Genomic DNA, 11,584 nt, shown 5'->3' with positions numbered 1-11,584 from the left:
AATACAAAATAAATAAACATAAAATTGAAAAAAACATGGATATTTTAACGTCTGCTTTCAGGGAGCTGGATAAGCTCTAGTCATCCCCAGAGATCTCCTAGACTTCTGTTTGATTACAAAACACCAAAAACCAGGCAAGTCAACCCAAATATTTAAAAGTTTGCGTCCATTACACCTTGTAGTTGCAAGACAGCTTTCAGGCTCTTCAAACACAGATGATTCTTTAAACTGTCTTTGTCACAGCAGAGTAAGACCAACAGATAAGTTGGATGAAATTCTCCGAAGCAGATTCTCATTTGATGGACATATTGATCTATATTTTGTTAGAACTTGCAATTGTAGGTGGTTCTATCTGCAGTTAAGTTGGTACGTGTCAGTATTGTGCTGTACCACAGCAAGATACAAAGAAGGTTAAGAAATAATGGTTGTCTACTTGTAAATGCTTTCACCATTGATAGTATGGAAATTTGAATTGTGAAGATGCTTGAACAGTTACAAATAATTATTAAATTATGTATACAGGTAAAAATAGAAATATGACCTACCTTTAGTCACTGTAGTATCACCACAACAGCACGAAGACACTGTAAGGTTTGGACATATCCATAAATCTTTAAATGGATGGAAGTAAAAGTAACTGCAGATTTAAGTCTCTGACAAAAGAAAAAAAAAAAAAAGACAGACAAAAAAAACCCAAATGACATGTACCTCCCATGTAACTCTAAAGCACAAACTTTGTTCTTCAGTGCCAACATCACCTCTGTTAGCTTGATGCCTCATAGGTCTTCTAAAGGTTGAGCAGAGCACAGACCCAGTGGGCACACACAACTCTCGATCACTTGGAAATTCTGTGCAATGTGGCTGTTTTGCCATTTTCTACAGGTTTTTCCTCAAGGTATGTGTGTTAAGATGGACCTTGGCCACACCAGCAGCAGGATTTCCTTCCTGATCCCAGGCGCCTGTGACCAGCCACACCATGGAGCGGTATGAGAGGCAGTTTCATTACAGATGTGTAATCCCAAAAGGAGCACAGGAGGCTTCTCCACTTCGTGTTTTACACAAAGTTTGTTTAGCTCTTACTTCTCAAAAATGAGCCTATAGGTACATTGAACTACATGTGATATATATAGATTGTTTCCATCCCTCTGTATTCATTCAGCCATTCCCTGCAACTATGTAATATTGTTAAAACAAAAAATACATGATTAAAATAATAATAATAAACAACAAGACAGACCACGTTGTGTATTAAATCCTGTCTTCTGTTTTTGGGAGCATTTCTCACTGTAACAGTTAAAACCAACTCTACAAGAATATTTCATTTCTACTTATACAACATTTATATAAGTCTCTGAAGCTTTAGATGTATGTTTGCCAACTGAAGCATTTACAAATGGGTCAGAGAAGGTCAAGTTCAGCTACCCTGGAGGAAGTTTTGGTGCATGGTTCCCAGCTTAACTGAAGAGGTGGAGGGTGTAACCACCAGGAGGAGCCCCAGAGTTGGGTGCCTCTTGGATTGTACTTAAACCGGTATTGATTTCTCTGTTTCTAAAGAATTTGCAAGTAGTGAGCACAATTTTCAATGACAGATATAAAACAGAATTGAGTTTCTTTTTTGCTTTATATTAAACTATGTTCTCTCTTGTTTCTCCCTTATAAATAATATTTTGTAATTATAATGTCTGTAAAGACTATTTCTAAGTAAGAATTGGAAAACTGTTGCCTTTCTGAGTCTTCTGGCAGATCACGAGTGCTTCTGCTGCCGTTCATTGCTTTCATCAAGCAGAAAGAGCCACCAGATCTTCCCGTGTCACATCTGCAGAAGAGGCCCCAGTCAGGAGCACAGCAGATTAGAATCATGCCAGTCTCAAACCTCAAATTCTAGTGTAAACTGGACCCACATGAGATCATGTTAAAAGTTCCCATTTCATTTAGGGAAGAGACATGAGAGAGAAGAAAAAAAAAAGACTGGCTGGTCGGCACCATCCACAGTATTATTTTCAAGTCAAATGAAAAAACACAGTAGAAATGAAAGTGCTCATAGTTTCTAATTTTCAACTAGTACGAAACTGACAGGAGCATTAAGTATTATCTTAGCCGTGAGAAATACTCTTCCCAACCATTAGAAAAAAGTCCTTCCAGCTCTGCTGCACAGGGCACGCAGAATCGAGGTTTCAGGGGTCATGCATCTCCCAATAGTTCTCTCCAGATCTTTGAATCAACTGTGAATGCAGAAGGAACAGCATACTGAAAAAAAAAAATCACTGCACCGACTTCAATGCTTAACTAAATAAGGCCTAGAAGCCCAGTTCTGAAAACCTTTGAACTAAATCGTAGCAGTGAACTTCAGCCCACACCCAGCTGACATTTGAACCACTGAAAAACTAGTCCAATTACACCCCGGCTCGGTAGCAAGACAAGGCAGCTGTAAGAATGCATTAGCCTTTTGCTATCACATCCAAACCATCTGAAGTCAAAGTCACCAGCCCTTAAATCAGAAGCAGGAAGGCAGTACTTACAGCTTTCAGTAAGTCAAGAGATGCAGCTAAAACTTAAGCCTTAAAACTAAAAAGTTTGGGTTTACCTGAGGGTCACCTTTGCCAAGGAGCACAAACTGCAAGAATAATACTGTGTTATTGACAGGATTTCACAGGGTTTGATGCTTCACCAGAAAAGTCTCAGTTCAAAAGATGGATTAATGGGTATTATCGGTAGAACGCAGCTACAGCACAGCCTACTCACATCTCAGACATGAGCCCATGCGGCTCATAAGCTGCCTTTCCACTTCAAGTTGGGATGTAACCGGGTGATGTTAAGAGTTCATTCTTCTGCTCTTTGCCAGTTAAATACAGACTCCCTTTGATTCTAAATTACTTAAAGTTTTTGATTAGATCAAGGCAACCTGATTAAAAACAATTTTTATAAGCAACATCATGCCGTTAATATACTGACTTAATACAATAAATGTGAGAGATCATCTAGGTTTGGCTATTAGCAACAATCTGCCTGCAGCAACGTTTGCAGGGTACTTTATTTCTTCTCCTTTAGAACTGTGACAATATTTCAAGGGCTGTAAGATTTAGAAAGATTTAGAACAGAACATTGCAGTTGTTTTCCTATTAGCGTACCCCATGCAGAGAAAACTGGCAATTATCACCTTTGTGGAATGCGGTCTGCCTGTGTTACATTTGCTTTGACCTCCAGCGCGGGTCAAAAGATGCCACTTTCTGGAGAAGCCTGTGACTATTTTGTCATCCAAACAGAAAATACTGCCCTGTACCTTGCAGAAGGCCCAGGAGCCTTTTAAAACATGTTGGTATAACACAGAGGAATTCTTGCATCCTCCCTCTTGCTGTGTCACTCTACAGCCGGCTTCATAAAAGGTCATGCAGGACATTCCTCAGGCATTTTCCTTGCCCTGACAGGGGTATCATAGTTACATTCACATCTTTAGTAACCTCTCTTCAAACCCACCAAAAATGAGGCACATGTAGGTGCTGCAAAATTAGCCACGTTGTATCTAGCAACGACTGCAATTCAGCTTTGTAGTACTCAGATCCTAACCCTTAAAGACAAAATGTCCATTACTTTAAGGAAACCAGGGTTCAGGTCTGAAAACCTGCCAAAAAGTACATGAAGAGAAAAATTCTGAATACCAGTTTTCTTCACTCAGCACCACAAATTAAATCAGCTTTAACAGTTTCTGGTCCATCTGGCAAATCTGACTATTTGTACGAATGAATCTCTTTCACATCACTCTCCTGATATTAGTTAAATAATTGCAGTGAAGCCAATTGATTTGTTAAAGCCCAGAAAGCCCGAGTTTGCAGGAGTACAAGAAGGCCACCATCCAGCTCATCTTCTCCAAATTCTGCAAGAAGACAAATAGATTATGAAGCTTGGTGTCTGTGCTGGAAGTGCCTCTGTAGGAAGGCTGATTAACTTAATGATATTTGTATCATCAGCGGGTTACCTGCAATTCAATCAAAGAATGATCAAAGTCTGTTTATTAGTGTATTTTTAAAGGCATTTAGCACATAGGTTGAGCACTTATTGAATGAGACTAATAAGTAAGATTACAAGAATCAAATCACTGCTTTTCAAAACCAGCACTTTCTGTGGCAAGGAGCGATTTACAATCATTACTGATTTGAAAAGGAATGAAAAGATGAAAGAAAAACACCAGCAGAAAAAGGCTCAGAATAAACTATTTATTTTTATTTTTTAAGAGGATTTGCTATCAGTACATAAACATCACACAGTATCCCAGGATGGTATTATTTCTCATTGCAGATGTGTGCCACAAGACTGGCCTCCTCAGACTCCAAAACTGGTTCTAATATTTTTCTTGTTTGGTTTGTAACTTGACCCGCACCTTCAATTCATGTTTTGTTCATGTATACCTTTTATGCTGGATGACTTTACTTGTCTTCATCACCTTGGCAAGTCAGAAGGGAAACATTTTTAAAAGCTGTGGTATTACTCAAGCTGTGAAGTGGGAGACTCAAGAGGAACAACATCTTAAAACATTCTGCACAGGGGCAAGTAAAAAGTCAATAAGGAAATACCATAGTTAGGCTCTTTTTAACTTGCTGAAAGTGTGAGATAGCAATTCATTTCCTGATCACTCATGTGGAAATGGTAAAAAATAATTAAGAACAATGACTAATCACCAAATCAAAGCAAATATTAAATAAGCAAACTTGATTTCTACCATGAAGTTCAGTGGGCAAATGAGTAATGGCATTCAAAAGTTTAGCCTTTAGACCAATTAAAAAGGGTACGTTAAAGAAAAGAAAAAAGATTCAGTTTATGGCTACATGATATTAAAACATCAGAAACAGTAGTTATCGGAGCTGTTGGAGCCATATGGTCAAGATTGGAAAAAAATACAAGAATTGTTTTAAAGTCAGAAATAAATACCATTTAAAAAAAAAAAAAAGTGTACATGGAAAAAGCAGATTCTTCCCTTTGCTTATATCTTATCCCAATTTCATTTCACTGCTGCTTCCAAGCTGGCCGTATCACAATGACGATAAGTGGATGTGTGGTCCTGACTGGCCTGTGAAAACTTGCACTGTATTTCCTCTCCTCCAGGTAGAGCTTGATTTGTTTTAAAGCTGTCCAGGGGACCATAAAAGCCGCGGATTAGGAAAATACATTGCCCCTTCTTTGGTAGGTGTGCAGTCCATCCTCGGGAGTGGTACCCAAGCTGCTAATGGGAAAAAGTTTGCCATAACACCAGGGCGACACGTTTCTGGAGTAAATGAGATGAGCAGGACAAGCAATGCTTAGATTCAGGAAGGTCTGATAGACACATCCTTTCTTTATTTTCCTTACCAATTTTAGTCCTTCTCTATTATATATTTTCAGATCTGCTTTAAGGCATTGGCATTCTTCAGCCCCTGAGCTCCCAGTTGAGCTGCTCTCATCTCTGTTCAAAAGATGACCAATTACACCTTGCCAGCGGCTTGCATGCACTTTGCAGGGACAGCCTGCCTCAAAAGGGCTCCACAGAAACCCCTCAGGAGCTCCCTCACCATCACCTACTCTTTCACAGCATCTTCAACCTGGTCCTCTCCTCAGCCCCCATGTGTTGCACATGTACTCCAGAAAGGAAATGAAAGCTTGGTCCACAAACATCTTTCAGTTGTTTGGCTCACAGTTTAGTCTAGTAACTTTTATGCAGGCTTTCTTCATCATATGGTTTACCCCCCAAATGTTTTGTATAAGCATAATTTAGGAGGAAATAAATGAGCGCCACACTGATACAGGAAAAAAAATCCTACTTGCCCTATTGGTGCAGCCTGAACTCAAAATACCCACCTCTGAGCCTGCCTGGATTCACAACTCCATTTCCCTTTCCTTTTCTCCTTGGGGCCCGTTCCCTACCTCAGACAGGTCCTTACTGCTCCCTTCTCCCTAATGTAACCTAAAGATGAGGATTCAGTCCCCTGTTGCTGAGCATGGTTTGGCCCTAAATTCATCTCACCACAGCTAGCTCAGTGATTTGGAAATTCCAAACAGCAGCTGTTGCACTACATCTTCTCAACACACTGCCTTTGGTAATTCAGTTTACTGAATTCTCTTCCTTTCTTACACTGATTGTGTCATACTTACCCCTAAGATGAAACAATTAATATTGTCCTTGATTTTTAAAGAAAACTGTCACAAGTTTGCAATTCTTTTCTTCTGAACATTAATCTTTTAAAACAATGCATGAAGGACCCATGTAGTAGCTTGGTGTCAGACAGGTAAACTGTAGTCATTCTTGCAAGCAAATCCTGTGGGTAGAAGACGAAAACCAAACTGATCATGGTGAAATCTCTTTTCCCAGATTTGCAAAGTAGTTTTGCTAGGGAGATCCTCAACAAAGACTAGCATCATACTTTTGAAAATATTTAACCCTGATATGAGTTAATTGCATTTAAAGAAGGATGAGTGTAGTCTATTAGATGTTAAATTCTCAGAATATAATTTTGAAATTGAAATTCCCAGTATTAAAACTTCAGAAGGTTAAGATGAGGCACAGGGGGACGAAGCTAGGAAAGAAACCAGAATGAGCCACCATGCAAAGGAAAGTTAGTTACAGTTGTTTCCAGGCATTGCAACTTTTCTCGGTCAACTACTGCTCAAGAAGCCAACCGTCTGGTTTTTTTTATGCTGATCCAAAATACGTATTTGCTGGGCCATTTGCACCATCAGCTAATTCAAGAGAAGGATGATAGAACACCCTGAGACTGCGGTGTTGAGACAACACTGGGCAGGGAAACATAAGCTTCAGGGGCAATAATCCTTCAAAAAAACCACAGAGCTACCAGGGTGGCCAGGAGAATAAAGCAATGAGAACACACCAACCACCTGCAATCTGCAAAACACACAAACTCCTCCCAGTAATCCCATTTCCTCCCATTGTTTAGAAGAACTTCTAGCAGGAGGGCAAGATCTGAAACGAAAAGAGCAGCATGGCAATCTCGTACCGCGTGCTTGAGATGGGCTGGTGCATGAATGCTGCACAGTGAAACAGGGGGAGACAAAAAGGTTCTAGGATTTGCAAGTGTACATGGGCTAGAAATTAAGCCACTGGAGCTGCACTCTGTCCCAGCACCACCATCACAGCTGATTTCTAATTCCAAAGTGTTCATAAAATTCGATTGCTGCAATCAGGCCACCTCATGATCAGGCCACCACACTCTAAGGAAAGGTTACTCAAAACAATTAAGTCCTGTACAAAGCTGCAATACCTTAGGTGAATAACAGGATATCTCCCAGTGACATAGAAAATGGGTATTTTTTTCTCTATATACTCTCAGTAGAAGTGTTCCTAACTTTGCTTTCATTAGAATAAATATCTATCACTCAAAAATAACAGAAAAAAATGCAGTAAAGCTCATCTAATGTGCAGATCATCTTCAAGACAGATCAAGGTCATTTATGCAGGACTACGACAGAACCAAGACCAATAAAAAAATCGCTTCATCAGGCAAAGTTGTGGGTGGTGTTTACCTGAGGTCCCAAAACATAAAAGGGCGAATGAAGACTAGTGGAAAGCTAACACACAGCCACACTAAAATTGATGGGAATTCCTATCATAGATTTGACATGGTATTTATCAAGCCAATTGAGATTTTCCAGAAGTGTCTTTTCCTAAGGTCAAAACCAGAAGAGAAATCTGTTGGAAAGGTAAAGACTGATATAACAAACTGTTCTACTGCCGAAAAGCTCCCAAGAACAGCATGTAATATGTTAGTGGACTCCAGGTTGCACATGAGCCGCAATGCACCCTCATGACAAAGCAGCCCACAGCCTCCTGGGCTGCATGAAGAGCTTTTCAGCAGGTGATCCTTCCCCTCTGGTCCACACTTTTGAGGCCACATTTGGAGTCCTGGGTCCAGCTATAGGCTCCCCAGAAGATGCTTAAGGGAACATCTGACATACAAGAAGCTGAGAGAGCTGGGATTTTTCAGCCTGGAGAAGGCTCAAGTGTAGATCTTATGCTTGTATATAAACGGATGGAAGGAGTAAAGATGAAAGAGCCAGACTCTTCTCAGCGGTGTCCAGTAAGAGATGCAGTGGGAAAAAAACAAAATACAGGAAATTTCATTTAAACATAAGTGACTTTTTTCATTAGAGTAATCAAATGCTTGAATGAACTAGCTAGGTTATGTGCTCTCATCATTCTTGGAGATATTCAAAACACAACTGGACATGGTCCTGAACAACTTGCTCCAATTCACCCTTCCTTTGAGTAGGGGGTTGGACTAGATCTCCAGAGATTTCTTCCAACATCAAATATTCTGTGATTTTTATATGTTACTCAAACACAATCTCAGTTGTAAGAGTGAAAAAAAAAAAAGAAGTCTCCAAATTCAAGCTTAGCTATAGAAAAACACCACCACAGTTCACCAGACATCACTTTATTGAGGATATTTTTTTGGAGCATCATGCATTTTACTGTACACTTGGGAAGTGTCCTTTCAAGTGCATGATTAGAAAGCGAGATATTAACCCAAATACTTCCTACTGGAAAAGTTATTGCCAATGTGTGCTAGGCAGACGAGACTGGGGAAACAAAGTCTTCTAAACTTCGGGATGAAACTTTCCAAGTTTAGTTTTGCATATTTTTTGGAGCTTGAACCTAGTTTAGCTCTTGATTCCAAGGGATGGTTTTCTGAATGTTCATCATTTGGCTAAATTCACACCAGGAACCAGCAATGATAATTAAGAAAATGAACCTCCCATCTTGAAGCGGCAGCTATTCTTACACCTACTGCTATTGTAAAAAATGCTGACAGTCTGGTCTTTAAAATGTGGCAAAAGATGGTACTAACCCAAATTCATTATTACATCACCAACTTCCAAGATGCATGGTTGGCCAAAGGGGTGGCGGGAGGAACACTATCAAATAGAAAGAAGAGAAAAACAGAAGAAAGCCCACCACACAACTCTCAGCTCTTAAAAAAGGAAAGGAATAGTGATGTGTCTTCATACAAAGATAAGAAAATTTACCTGAGTTTCAGAAGACTGTTTTTTCTTACAGTTGGTTGAGTGGTTTTCAGTTTAAAATCAAACTGACACGTGTTTTTTAAGATTGTCGGTGCTCTTTCTCACAGCGTGTTCTTTCCAACTTTCAGACCTTCTGCACAAGAATAACCTCAGCCTTTTCCCCATGTCTCACCTGGCTTACCCCTAAGTGACAGGTCAACCTCTTCCTTCCAAATAGAATTTAGGGCCCTTGGAGCTGCTTAGCTATCAAAAAAATTCCCTTTTCTGGGACCCACCCTCCAGCATGACCTTCATCCTCTTCATCAGCTGGATGGCTGAAAAAACAGCAAGAAACACCATCCAGACGAGGTAAGAACTTAAATTACATATACCCACTTTTTAGTTCCCAATGATAAAACCTGAATTTCATTTTACTTTCAAACATGCAAGTAGATTGATGTGTAACATAAGGAGGTTCTGTAAAAAGAGGTTTTACAAAGCATCATATTTTTCTAATTGTTGTAGATTAATCATTATTCCTTCAGGACTTGCACCCTGATCTGAAATAAAGAGCACATCAAAATGCAAAAAAGAAAATGCTTTACTTTTAAATGAAACTTTGTGTTAAAAAAATAAAATATAGTATTCTTGGATTAAAAAAAATTCTGAAACACACTGAAAATGTTTTCCAAAAGTTTGGGTTTTTTTTCCCCAAGGAACATTGCACTTGCTTATTGAAAAAAGTCAAATTGGTTGCTTGACTTCAGCCAAATTAGAGGACCACTTCATAAGCTGAGACCACTGTTTACTTTCTATCCTCTTTCTGCCTCCTCTCATTTTGAGAAGCAGACACTTTTCATCCATAGCAACATGATGACACAAAAGGGTAAACAGAACTATACGGGGAAATAATATAGTAAAATATTGAATGAAGTCACTACATCAAGAAATTTTAGCTAGAAAAGTGAATGAGGAATTTCAGCAACAACCCATGTCTCACCTCAATGTTTTCCAAAAATACTTGTGTAATTTAAAGCACATTTTGAAGAGCACTTATCACCCAAAAAAAAAAAAAAAAAATAAAGAGATTTTACGGAAGTCTATATAGATAGAGGCTTATTTTAAAAGATTTTAAAGCATAACAAAAGCTGTTTTAACAAGTAAACCAGATATTTTAAAACGAGCCCATCTTCAGCTGGTTCCAGCCAACTCCATAACCTCTCCCAGTATATGGCAGCTATAGAACTGACACAGGTTCCCATTAACTCATTACGTGAGTTTTATTCTTTTGTTAAAGTCAGGGTGCAAGAACATGCTTAAAGAACCGAGAGGTCTGTAGGAAACATGGAAAGACATACTTCAGCGTACTAAAAGCAAGTAATGGTCAATGCTTTAATGAATCAATTATATTTCAAAACGGACTTTTGTTTTGTTTTACATTTCCTTCTCTTGTAACTGGCACGCCAACTTCAATACCTCACTCAATAAATGACTACTAAATGAGTGCGAAGTTACAGGCACGTTGGTCTCCATGACAGGCCATACATAATCACCATAGAAATATATAATTACACCTGTCAACCTCATCTCATGCAATTGATTCAATAACTAACAATGTCAGTAGCAGGCTAAGCTTAGAGGTCTCACTGTGTGAAAATACTCATACATGGCTAAACGTCTTGGTATTTTAATTGCCTGTCATACTGCCAAGGTTCCTATATTGCACCTATCTCCACAGCAACAGGCTGGAGTGAGTAAAGCACATTTAATAACTGAAAAAAAGTTAATGTATAAGCTTGCAGTAATTTTATGGCTCTTACAGACACAGCAGAATATTCTGAAGACAGCTGGAGATATAGTTGGTTTTGAGAACAGGCTTTTTCTTCTCTGAGTGGATTGTATGTGCACACTATGAAATAAAACTCATCGTATAAATCTGAAAATTCTTTCTAATTACAGCTACTGGAGAGGTCAGCTCATGCCTGGAAGTGTACACATGCCCTGCTTGACAAGATGTTTAATCTCAACACACCAGGAACAGTTGTGTAAAAACGGCTTCTTAAAGGCCCCAAGGGCTTAATCAGGACACGTTTGTTAGTAATAATTATCAATATGATTCAATCTAATATTCTAAATTACTTGTAAGCTATGCTGCACTGGAAGGCTCTAATGTGCCCAAACGCTAACCCCACTGAACTCAACAGCCAGGCTCCCAGCACCCTTAGCAGCAACAGGATTTACGTCTATGGTCTAGCAGTCTGCTAATTGCACATGAAGACGACAAGGGCAAAGTCTTTGTGGCCTGAACTTTTAACAGTGACAGAGTAAGACCAAACAGACTGGGTCAGAGAGAGGTACTAAGCAGAGATCCACAGGGAGATGAAAGAGTGACAGACACTGGGAGCTGATGGGAAAGAGAACCAACTTTTCTCCAGGAAATAGACGTGAGCTGACAAAATATCTGGCTAGTAAAAAAAAACGATGTGGAAAACGAGGAGGTAAACAGGTGGAAAAACTGTTTCACATGTATTAGTGAACAGGTAGTTCTGGAGGCTTCTACACTTCAGGATTTTAAAATCAGCGTTACAATGTGAATTCT

The 11,584-nt window shown here is 39.2% G+C and overlaps 1 long non-coding RNA gene across 1 annotated transcript in view; it reads right to left on the bottom strand.

The window, feature by feature from the left end:
• Positions 1-4,248: 4,248 nt before the first annotated feature.
• The window catches only part of LOC139828855 (uncharacterized), a 31,362-nt gene continuing 24,026 nt past the window's right edge, over positions 4,249-11,584 (bottom strand). Inside the window, exons 4-5 of the long non-coding RNA XR_011740903.1 lie at positions 6,121-6,284; positions 4,249-5,257 (exon numbers count right to left, since the gene is read on the bottom strand). This is a non-coding gene — a long non-coding RNA (uncharacterized lncRNA). The remainder of the gene's footprint in view (positions 5,258-6,120; positions 6,285-11,584) is intronic.

The sequence above is a fragment of the Patagioenas fasciata genome, chromosome 11 (assembly GCF_037038585.1).
Source record: "Patagioenas fasciata isolate bPatFas1 chromosome 11, bPatFas1.hap1, whole genome shotgun sequence".
NCBI lineage: Eukaryota > Metazoa > Chordata > Aves > Columbiformes > Columbidae > Patagioenas > Patagioenas fasciata.
This window is presented reverse-complemented; position numbering and strand designations above follow the sequence as displayed.